We start from the raw sequence: 10,822 nt of genomic DNA, 5'->3' as shown, positions 1-10,822 counted from the left end.
CCGAAGCAAGCACATTCCAAAAGCAAAGTCCTAAGATATATATACCCCACCATGTGCCTCAAGATTGATCTTAGGGAGAGTAAAAGATGGAAGTTAAATTCAGATGGGGTTTCAAAGACTGGAGAACACTTTACAATAAACAAGATAGAGCTACTTACTGGCAAAAAATTCAATATCCCATTAAGGAAAGGCCACCAATTTCTATACGTACCACAGTCAAATAAATTATGCAAATTAGCATGTGGAGGTTCATTTCTTTTGGAACCATAGGCTGTACAAGATTAAAATTGCTCCTAAGTACAGAACAAGTGAAGTAGGAATGGAAAATGGCAAAATAGTTTTCTAAGACTTAATAGAAGTACTGAGACAACCTGCACAATTTAGACAAGAATTGAATTTGAAAATGATATGTCATGTCGAACTGATTTTGTCATAAAAAAGTTGGTCGATTTGTTCTTTGCTTGCAAAATTTCTTGACTTTTTATCTGCAGGTATCTTAAGTGGAATCGGATTAATTTGTCCAGAGCTATATACCTAAAATATGGAACGCTTCACGAATTTGCGTGTCATCCTTGCGCAGGGGCCATGCTAATCTTCTCTGTATCGTTCCAATTTTAGTATATGTGCTGCCGAAGCAAGCACATTCCAAAAGCAAAGTCCTAAGATATATATACCCCACCATGTGCCTCAAGATTGATCTTAGGGAGAGTAAAAGATGGAAGTTAAATTCAGATGGGGTTTCAAAGACTGGAGAACACTTTACAATAAACAAGATAGAGCTACTTACTGGCAAAAAATTCAATATCCCATTAAGGAAAGGCCACCAATTTCTATACGTACCACAGTCAAATAAATTATGCAAATTAGCATGTGGAGGTTCATTTCTTTTGGAACCATAGGCTGTACAAGATTAAAATTGCTCCTAAGTACAGAACAAGTGAAGTAGGAATGGAAAATGGCAAAATAGTTTTCTAAGACTTAATAGAAGTACTGAGACAACCTGCACAATTTAGACAAGAATTGAATTTGAAAATGATATGTCATGTCGAACTGATTTTGTCATAAAAAAGTTGGTCGATTTGTTCTTTGCTTGCAAAATTTCTTGACTTTTTATCTGCAGGTATCTTAAGTGGAATCGAATTAATTTGTCCAGAGCTATATACCTAAAATATGGAACGCTTCACGAATTTGCGTGTCATCCTTGCGCAGGGGCCATGCTAATCTTCTCTGTATCGTTCCAATTTTAGTATATGTGCTGCCGAAGCAAGCACATTCCAAAAGCAAAGTCCTAAGAGTTATATACCCCACCATGTGCCTCAAGATTGATCTTAGGGAGAGTGAAAGTTGGAAGTAAAATTTAAATAGGGTTTTATAAACTGGAGAACATTAACAAGATAGAGCTGCTAACTGGCAAAAAAATTCAATATCCCATTAAGGAATAGCCATCGATTTCCATACATATCACAGTGAAACAAATTATGAAAATTGGCATGTAGAGGTTCATTTCTTCAAAACCATAGACTGTACTAGGCTAAAATTGCTTCTTTGCATTCTTTGGCTAGGATGGCACTTGACAAAAATGGGTGCTCTTTGCCAGGCACCCCTGTGCATCTAAGCAGCCAGGTTTCCAGACATCAGCAAAATCTCCAGCCAAAAAAACATTTACTGCCCATTAAATAACCATTCTTTTTTATAACTTTATAGTTTATAGCATTTAGTTTAGGGAGACTAAAGAATTTTACTTCTAAATGTTTTTAGTTTATAATACTAATCATATGCTAATCACCATTTATGTAATCGGTTAATGTCAAATAAGTGGGCAAAAAGGTCAAAAATGACATAGTTTACACTTAAAATGTATTTGTTGCTAAACAAATTTGGATATATGCAAATTATGTAACTGCTAAACTTTAAGATTGTAAATTAAGTATTGTGTGCACTATCTTTTGGCTCAATTAACAATAAAAGTAAAAAATACAGATGAATAGCATATGGTAAGTATTATATATTATAATATATTTATATTTTGAAGCCACAACTTGGTCTCCCTAATTGTATTGGTATATGATTTAAACTAGCCCTAACATTTTATTTTTATATTTGTACATTCTGTTAGAGGTGCTTATGTGTTGTGAATGGCTCCTTGGTTTGGCATCTAATACATTATGTGTTCAGTTCTTATTTTTGTGGAACAGAGTTAAAAAAAGAAGTTTTAGAAGTCTAGTATATTCATGGGTGCTTGGGGAGTTTCTTGATAGAACATTATGTGTAGGGGGAGAAGCTAGGCATTTGTTCTTTGTGGAAAGGGTCTTAAATCTCATGCATTAAGCAAATTAGGTGATTGCAGCATGCACCATGGGCTTCAATAATTATATAATAGCAGATTTGATTTGCTGGAGATTGTGGTTTCGTACTGTACAATTGTCTAGAGTTATGAATAGGTATTGGATAAAGAAAGATAGATTTTTCCACTGTACCAAGCAGAACCTATTGGGTGCAGCAGTGCATATTCATGCCTTCAGGCCTGGAGTGACTTGGAGGGGGCACCTGTCCCTTACGTTTCCGCTTCGACCAATAGATACACCCCTGCAAGTTCAATAAGAATTGAAGGTGGCTAAATAATTTTCTAAGTTTAAATATAACTGAGGCAGTCTGCACAATTCACACAATGATAAGTCATGTCTAACTGATGACATCATACAAGAGTTGGTCGATTTGTTGTTTGCTTGCAAAATTTCTTACCTTTTTATCTGCAGGTATCATTAAGTGGAAAAGAATTAATTTGTCCAGAGCTATATACCTAAAATATGGAACGCTTCACGAATTTGCGTGTCATCCTTGCGCAGGGGCCATGCTAATCTTCTCTGTATCGTTCCAATTTTAGTATATGTGCTGCCGAAGCAAGCACATTCCAAAAGCAAAGTCCTAAGATATATATACCCCACCATGTGCCTCAAGATTGATCTTAGGGAGAGTAAAAGATGGAAGTTAAATTCAGATGGGGTTTCAAAGACTGGAGAACACTTTACAATAAACAAGATAGAGCTACTTACTGGCAAAAAATTCAATATCCCATTAAGGAAAGGCCACCAATTTCTATACGTACCACAGTCAAATAAATTATGCAAATTAGCATGTGGAGGTTCATTTCTTTTGGAACCATAGGCTGTACAAGATTAAAATTGCTCCTAAGTACAGAACAAGTGAAGTAGGAATGGAAAATGGCAAAATAGTTTTCTAAGACTTAATAGAAGTACTGAGACAACCTGCACAATTTAGACAAGAATTGAATTTGAAAATGATATGTCATGTCGAACTGATTTTGTCATAAAAAAGTTGGTCGATTTGTTCTTTGCTTGCAAAATTTCTTGACTTTTTATCTGCAGGTATCTTAAGTGGAATCGGATTAATTTGTCCAGAGCTATATACCTAAAATATGGAACGCTTCACGAATTTGCGTGTCATCCTTGCGCAGGGGCCATGCTAATCTTCTCTGTATCGTTCCAATTTTAGTATATGTGCTGCCGAAGCAAGCACATTCCAAAAGCAAAGTCCTAAGATATATATACCCCACCATGTGCCTCAAGATTGATCTTAGGGAGAGTAAAAGATGGAAGTTAAATTCAGATGGGGTTTCAAAGACTGGAGAACACTTTACAATAAACAAGATAGAGCTACTTACTGGCAAAAAATTCAATATCCCATTAAGGAAAGGCCACCAATTTCTATACGTACCACAGTCAAATAAATTATGCAAATTAGCATGTGGAGGTTCATTTCTTTTGGAACCATAGGCTGTACAAGATTAAAATTGCTCCTAAGTACAGAACAAGTGAAGTAGGAATGGAAAATGGCAAAATAGTTTTCTAAGACTTAATAGAAGTACTGAGACAACCTGCACAATTTAGACAAGAATTGAATTTGAAAATGATATGTCATGTCGAACTGATTTTGTCATAAAAAAGTTGGTCGATTTGTTCTTTGCTTGCAAAATTTCTTGACTTTTTATCTGCAGGTATCTTAAGTGGAATCGAATTAATTTGTCCAGAGCTATATACCTAAAATATGGAACGCTTCACGAATTTGCGTGTCATCCTTGCGCAGGGGCCATGCTAATCTTCTCTGTATCGTTCCAATTTTAGTATATGTGCTGCCGAAGCAAGCACATTCCAAAAGCAAAGTCCTAAGAGTTATATACCCCACCATGTGCCTCAAGATTGATCTTAGGGAGAGTGAAAGTTGGAAGTAAAATTTAAATAGGGTTTTATAAACTGGAGAACATTAACAAGATAGAGCTGCTAACTGGCAAAAAAATTCAATATCCCATTAAGGAATAGCCATCGATTTCCATACATATCACAGTGAAACAAATTATGAAAATTGGCATGTAGAGGTTCATTTCTTCAAAACCATAGACTGTACTAGGCTAAAATTGCTTCTTTGCATTCTTTGGCTAGGATGGCACTTGACAAAAATGGGTGCTCTTTGCCAGGCACCCCTGTGCATCTAAGCAGCCAGGTTTCCAGACATCAGCAAAATCTCCAGCCAAAAAAACATTTACTGCCCATTAAATAACCATTCTTTTTTATAACTTTATAGTTTATAGCATTTAGTTTAGGGAGACTAAAGAATTTTACTTCTAAATGTTTTTAGTTTATAATACTAATCATATGCTAATCACCATTTATGTAATCGGTTAATGTCAAATAAGTGGGCAAAAAGGTCAAAAATGACATAGTTTACACTTAAAATGTATTTGTTGCTAAACAAATTTGGATATATGCAAATTATGTAACTGCTAAACTTTAAGATTGTAAATTAAGTATTGTGTGCACTATCTTTTGGCTCAATTAACAATAAAAGTAAAAAATACAGATGAATAGCATATGGTAAGTATTATAAATTAATAATATATATATATTTTGAAGCCACAACTTGGTCTCCCTAATTGTATTGGTATATGATTTAAACTAGCCCTAACATTTTATTTTTATATTTGTACATTCTGTTAGAGGTGCTTATGTGTTGTGAATGGCTCCTTGGTTTGACATCTAATACATTATGTGTTCAGTTCTTATTTTTGTGGAACAGAGTTAAAAAAAGAAGTTTTAGAAGTCTAGTATATTCATGGGTGCTTGGGGAGTTTCTTGATAGAACATTATGTGTAGGGGGAGAAGCTAGGCATTTGTTCTTTGTGGAAAGGGTCTTAAATCTCATGCATTAAGCAAATTAGGTGATTGCAGCATGCACCATGGGCTTCAATAATTATATAATAGCAGATTTGATTTGCTGGAGATTGTGGTTTTGTACTGTACAATTGTCTAGAGTTATGAATAGGTATTGGATAAAGAAAGATAGATTTTTCCACTGTACCAAGCAGAACCTATTGGGTGCAGCAGTGCATATTCATGCCTTCAGGCCTGGAGTGACTTGGAGGGGGCACCTGTCCCTTACGTTTCCGCTTCGACCAATAGATACACCCCTGCAAGTTCAATAAGAATTGAAGGTGGCTAAATAATTTTCTAAGTTTAAATATAACTGAGGCAGTCTGCACAATTCACACAATGATAAGTCATGTCTAACTGATGACATCATACAAGAGTTGGTCGATTTGTTCTTTGCTTGCAAAACTTCTTACCTTTTTATCTGCAGGTATCATTAAGTGGAAAAGAATTAATTTGTCCAGAGCTATATACCTAAAATATGGAACGCTTCACGAATTTGCGTGTCATCCTTGCGCAGGGGCCATGCTAATCTTCTCTGTATCGTTCCAATTTTAGTATATGTGCTGCCGAAGCAAGCACATTCCAAAAGCAAAGTCCTAAGATATATATACCCCACCATGTGCCTCAAGATTGATCTTAGGGAGAGTAAAAGATGGAAGTTAAATTCAGATGGGGTTTCAAAGACTGGAGAACACTTTACAATAAACAAGATAGAGCTACTTACTGGCAAAAAATTCAATATCCCATTAAGGAAAGGCCACCAATTTCTATACGTACCACAGTCAAATAAATTATGCAAATTAGCATGTGGAGGTTCATTTCTTTTGGAACCATAGGCTGTACAAGATTAAAATTGCTCCTAAGTACAGAACAAGTGAAGTAGGAATGGAAAATGGCAAAATAGTTTTCTAAGACTTAATAGAAGTACTGAGACAACCTGCACAATTTAGACAAGAATTGAATTTGAAAATGATATGTCATGTCGAACTGATTTTGTCATAAAAAAGTTGGTCGATTTGTTCTTTGCTTGCAAAATTTCTTGACTTTTTATCTGCAGGTATCTTAAGTGGAATCGGATTAATTTGTCCAGAGCTATATACCTAAAATATGGAACGCTTCACGAATTTGCGTGTCATCCTTGCGCAGGGGCCATGCTAATCTTCTCTGTATCGTTCCAATTTTAGTATATGTGCTGCCGAAGCAAGCACATTCCAAAAGCAAAGTCCTAAGATATATATACCCCACCATGTGCCTCAAGATTGATCTTAGGGAGAGTAAAAGATGGAAGTTAAATTCAGATGGGGTTTCAAAGACTGGAGAACACTTTACAATAAACAAGATAGAGCTACTTACTGGCAAAAAATTCAATATCCCATTAAGGAAAGGCCACCAATTTCTATACGTACCACAGTCAAATAAATTATGCAAATTAGCATGTGGAGGTTCATTTCTTTTGGAACCATAGGCTGTACAAGATTAAAATTGCTCCTAAGTACAGAACAAGTGAAGTAGGAATGGAAAATGGCAAAATAGTTTTCTAAGACTTAATAGAAGTACTGAGACAACCTGCACAATTTAGACAAGAATTGAATTTGAAAATGATATGTCATGTCGAACTGATTTTGTCATAAAAAAGTTGGTCGATTTGTTCTTTGCTTGCAAAATTTCTTGACTTTTTATCTGCAGGTATCTTAAGTGGAATCGAATTAATTTGTCCAGAGCTATATACCTAAAATATGGAACGCTTCACGAATTTGCGTGTCATCCTTGCGCAGGGGCCATGCTAATCTTCTCTGTATCGTTCCAATTTTAGTATATGTGCTGCCGAAGCAAGCACATTCCAAAAGCAAAGTCCTAAGAGTTATATACCCCACCATGTGCCTCAAGATTGATCTTAGGGAGAGTGAAAGTTGGAAGTAAAATTTAAATAGGGTTTTATAAACTGGAGAACATTAACAAGATAGAGCTGCTAACTGGCAAAAAAATTCAATATCCCATTAAGGAATAGCCATCGATTTCCATACATATCACAGTGAAACAAATTATGAAAATTGGCATGTAGAGGTTCATTTCTTCAAAACCATAGACTGTACTAGGCTAAAATTGCTTCTTTGCATTCTTTGGCTAGGATGGCACTTGACAAAAATGGGTGCTCTTTGCCAGGCACCCCTGTGCATCTAAGCAGCCAGGTTTCCAGACATCAGCAAAATCTCCAGCCAAAAAAACATTTACTGCCCATTAAATAACCATTCTTTTTTATAACTTTATAGTTTATAGCATTTAGTTTAGGGAGACTAAAGAATTTTACTTCTAAATGTTTTTAGTTTATAATACTAATCATATGCTAATCACCATTTATGTAATCGGTTAATGTCAAATAAGTGGGCAAAAAGGTCAAAAATGACATAGTTTACACTTAAAATGTATTTGTTGCTAAACAAATTTGGATATATGCAAATTATGTAACTGCTAAACTTTAAGATTGTAAATTAAGTATTGTGTGCACTATCTTTTGGCTCAATTAACAATAAAAGTAAAAAATACAGATGAATAGCATATGGTAAGTATTATAAATTAATAATATATATATATTTTGAAGCCACAACTTGGTCTCCCTAATTGTATTGGTATATGATTTAAACTAGCCCTAACATTTTATTTTTATATTTGTACATTCTGTTAGAGGTGCTTATGTGTTGTGAATGGCTCCTTGGTTTGACATCTAATACATTATGTGTTCAGTTCTTATTTTTGTGGAACAGAGTTAAAAAAAGAAGTTTTAGAAGTCTAGTATATTCATGGGTGCTTGGGGAGTTTCTTGATAGAACATTATGTGTAGGGGGAGAAGCTAGGCATTTGTTCTTTGTGGAAAGGGTCTTAAATCTCATGCATTAAGCAAATTAGGTGATTGCAGCATGCACCATGGGCTTCAATAATTATATAATAGCAGATTTGATTTGCTGGAGATTGTGGTTTTGTACTGTACAATTGTCTAGAGTTATGAATAGGTATTGGATAAAGAAAGATAGATTTTTCCACTGTACCAAGCAGAACCTATTGGGTGCAGCAGTGCATATTCATGCCTTCAGGCCTGGAGTGACTTGGAGGGGGCACCTGTCCCTTACGTTTCCGCTTCGACCAATAGATACACCCCTGCAAGTTCAATAAGAATTGAAGGTGGCTAAATAATTTTCTAAGTTTAAATATAACTGAGGCAGTCTGCACAATTCACACAATGATAAGTCATGTCTAACTGATGACATCATACAAGAGTTGGTCGATTTGTTCTTTGCTTGCAAAACTTCTTACCTTTTTATCTGCAGGTATCATTAAGTGGAAAAGAATTAATTTGTCCAGAGCTATATACCTAAAATATGGAACGCTTCACGAATTTGCGTGTCATCCTTGCGCAGGGGCCATGCTAATCTTCTCTGTATCGTTCCAATTTTAGTATATGTGCTGCCGAAGCAAGCACATTCCAAAAGCAAAGTCCTAAGATATATATACCCCACCATGTGCCTCAAGATTGATCTTAGGGAGAGTAAAAGATGGAAGTTAAATTCAGATGGGGTTTCAAAGACTGGAGAACACTTTACAATAAACAAGATAGAGCTACTTACTGGCAAAAAATTCAATATCCCATTAAGGAAAGGCCACCAATTTCTATACGTACCACAGTCAAATAAATTATGCAAATTAGCATGTGGAGGTTCATTTCTTTTGGAACCATAGGCTGTACAAGATTAAAATTGCTCCTAAGTACAGAACAAGTGAAGTAGGAATGGAAAATGGCAAAATAGTTTTCTAAGACTTAATAGAAGTACTGAGACAACCTGCACAATTTAGACAAGAATTGAATTTGAAAATGATATGTCATGTCGAACTGATTTTGTCATAAAAAAGTTGGTCGATTTGTTCTTTGCTTGCAAAATTTCTTGACTTTTTATCTGCAGGTATCTTAAGTGGAATCGGATTAATTTGTCCAGAGCTATATACCTAAAATATGGAACGCTTCACGAATTTGCGTGTCATCCTTGCGCAGGGGCCATGCTAATCTTCTCTGTATCGTTCCAATTTTAGTATATGTGCTGCCGAAGCAAGCACATTCCAAAAGCAAAGTCCTAAGATATATATACCCCACCATGTGCCTCAAGATTGATCTTAGGGAGAGTAAAAGATGGAAGTTAAATTCAGATGGGGTTTCAAAGACTGGAGAACACTTTACAATAAACAAGATAGAGCTACTTACTGGCAAAAAATTCAATATCCCATTAAGGAAAGGCCACCAATTTCTATACGTACCACAGTCAAATAAATTATGCAAATTAGCATGTGGAGGTTCATTTCTTTTGGAACCATAGGCTGTACAAGATTAAAATTGCTCCTAAGTACAGAACAAGTGAAGTAGGAATGGAAAATGGCAAAATAGTTTTCTAAGACTTAATAGAAGTACTGAGACAACCTGCACAATTTAGACAAGAATTGAATTTGAAAATGATATGTCATGTCGAACTGATTTTGTCATAAAAAAGTTGGTCGATTTGTTCTTTGCTTGCAAAATTTCTTGACTTTTTATCTGCAGGTATCTTAAGTGGAATCGAATTAATTTGTCCAGAGCTATATACCTAAAATATGGAACGCTTCACGAATTTGCGTGTCATCCTTGCGCAGGGGCCATGCTAATCTTCTCTGTATCGTTCCAATTTTAGTATATGTGCTGCCGAAGCAAGCACATTCCAAAAGCAAAGTCCTAAGAGTTATATACCCCACCATGTGCCTCAAGATTGATCTTAGGGAGAGTGAAAGTTGGAAGTAAAATTTAAATAGGGTTTTATAAACTGGAGAACATTAACAAGATAGAGCTGCTAACTGGCAAAAAAATTCAATATCCCATTAAGGAATAGCCATCGATTTCCATACATATCACAGTGAAACAAATTATGAAAATTGGCATGTAGAGGTTCATTTCTTCAAAACCATAGACTGTACTAGGCTAAAATTGCTTCTTTGCATTCTTTGGCTAGGATGGCACTTGACAAAAATGGGTGCTCTTTGCCAGGCACCCCTGTGCATCTAAGCAGCCAGGTTTCCAGACATCAGCAAAATCTCCAGCCAAAAAAACATTTACTGCCCATTAAATAACCATTCTTTTTTATAACTTTATAGTTTATAGCATTTAGTTTAGGGAGACTAAAGAATTTTACTTCTAAATGTTTTTAGTTTATAATACTAATCATATGCTAATCACCATTTATGTAATCGGTTAATGTCAAATAAGTGGGCAAAAAGGTCAAAAATGACATAGTTTACACTTAAAATGTATTTGTTGCTAAACAAATTTGGATATATGCAAATTATGTAACTGCTAAACTTTAAGATTGTAAATTAAGTATTGTGTGCACTATCTTTTGGCTCAATTAACAATAAAAGTAAAAAATACAGATGAATAGCATATGGTAAGTATTATAAATTAATAATATATATATATTTTGAAGCCACAACTTGGTCTCCCTAATTGTATTGGTATATGATTTAAACTAGCCCTAACATTTTATTTTTATATTTGTACATTCTGTTAGAGGTGCTTATGTGTTGTG

At 35.1% G+C, this 10,822-nt stretch overlaps 12 non-coding genes across 12 annotated transcripts in view; all 12 read right to left on the bottom strand.

Moving 5' to 3' along the window:
- Positions 1 to 13, bottom strand: part of LOC148514637 (U6 spliceosomal RNA) — a 107-nt gene extending 94 nt beyond the window's left edge. The window contains exon 1 of the small nuclear RNA XR_015880112.1: positions 1 to 13. This exon is cut by the window's left edge and continues 94 nt beyond it. This is a non-coding gene — a small nuclear RNA (U6 spliceosomal RNA).
- A 522-nt stretch (positions 14 to 535) lies between these two features.
- Positions 536 to 642, bottom strand: LOC148514636 (U6 spliceosomal RNA). The gene has a single exon (XR_015880111.1). It is a non-coding gene; the product is annotated as a U6 spliceosomal RNA (small nuclear RNA).
- Positions 643 to 1,164: 522 nt separating this feature from the next.
- On the bottom strand, positions 1,165 to 1,271 carry LOC148514635 (U6 spliceosomal RNA). The gene has a single exon (XR_015880110.1). It is a non-coding gene; the product is annotated as a U6 spliceosomal RNA (small nuclear RNA).
- A 1,530-nt stretch (positions 1,272 to 2,801) lies between these two features.
- On the bottom strand, positions 2,802 to 2,908 carry LOC148514634 (U6 spliceosomal RNA). The gene has a single exon (XR_015880109.1). It is a non-coding gene; the product is annotated as a U6 spliceosomal RNA (small nuclear RNA).
- Positions 2,909 to 3,430: 522 nt separating this feature from the next.
- LOC148514633 (U6 spliceosomal RNA) lies at positions 3,431 to 3,537 on the bottom strand. The gene has a single exon (XR_015880108.1). It is a non-coding gene; the product is annotated as a U6 spliceosomal RNA (small nuclear RNA).
- A 522-nt stretch (positions 3,538 to 4,059) lies between these two features.
- On the bottom strand, positions 4,060 to 4,166 carry LOC148514632 (U6 spliceosomal RNA). Its single transcript, XR_015880107.1, has one exon. It is a non-coding gene; the product is annotated as a U6 spliceosomal RNA (small nuclear RNA).
- A 1,531-nt stretch (positions 4,167 to 5,697) lies between these two features.
- Positions 5,698 to 5,804, bottom strand: LOC148514631 (U6 spliceosomal RNA). The gene has a single exon (XR_015880106.1). It is a non-coding gene; the product is annotated as a U6 spliceosomal RNA (small nuclear RNA).
- A 522-nt stretch (positions 5,805 to 6,326) lies between these two features.
- Positions 6,327 to 6,433, bottom strand: LOC148514630 (U6 spliceosomal RNA). The gene has a single exon (XR_015880105.1). It is a non-coding gene; the product is annotated as a U6 spliceosomal RNA (small nuclear RNA).
- Positions 6,434 to 6,955: 522 nt separating this feature from the next.
- Positions 6,956 to 7,062, bottom strand: LOC148514629 (U6 spliceosomal RNA). The gene has a single exon (XR_015880103.1). It is a non-coding gene; the product is annotated as a U6 spliceosomal RNA (small nuclear RNA).
- Positions 7,063 to 8,593: 1,531 nt separating this feature from the next.
- On the bottom strand, positions 8,594 to 8,700 carry LOC148514628 (U6 spliceosomal RNA). The gene has a single exon (XR_015880102.1). It is a non-coding gene; the product is annotated as a U6 spliceosomal RNA (small nuclear RNA).
- Positions 8,701 to 9,222: 522 nt separating this feature from the next.
- Positions 9,223 to 9,329, bottom strand: LOC148514627 (U6 spliceosomal RNA). The gene has a single exon (XR_015880101.1). It is a non-coding gene; the product is annotated as a U6 spliceosomal RNA (small nuclear RNA).
- A 522-nt stretch (positions 9,330 to 9,851) lies between these two features.
- Positions 9,852 to 9,958, bottom strand: LOC148514626 (U6 spliceosomal RNA). The gene has a single exon (XR_015880100.1). It is a non-coding gene; the product is annotated as a U6 spliceosomal RNA (small nuclear RNA).
- Positions 9,959 to 10,822: the final 864 nt, after the last annotated feature.

Source organism: Taudactylus pleione, unplaced genomic scaffold (genome assembly GCF_031769625.1).
Source record: "Taudactylus pleione unplaced genomic scaffold, aTauple2 ptg000262l, whole genome shotgun sequence".
Lineage (NCBI taxonomy): Eukaryota > Metazoa > Chordata > Amphibia > Anura > Myobatrachidae > Taudactylus > Taudactylus pleione.
This window is presented reverse-complemented; position numbering and strand designations above follow the sequence as displayed.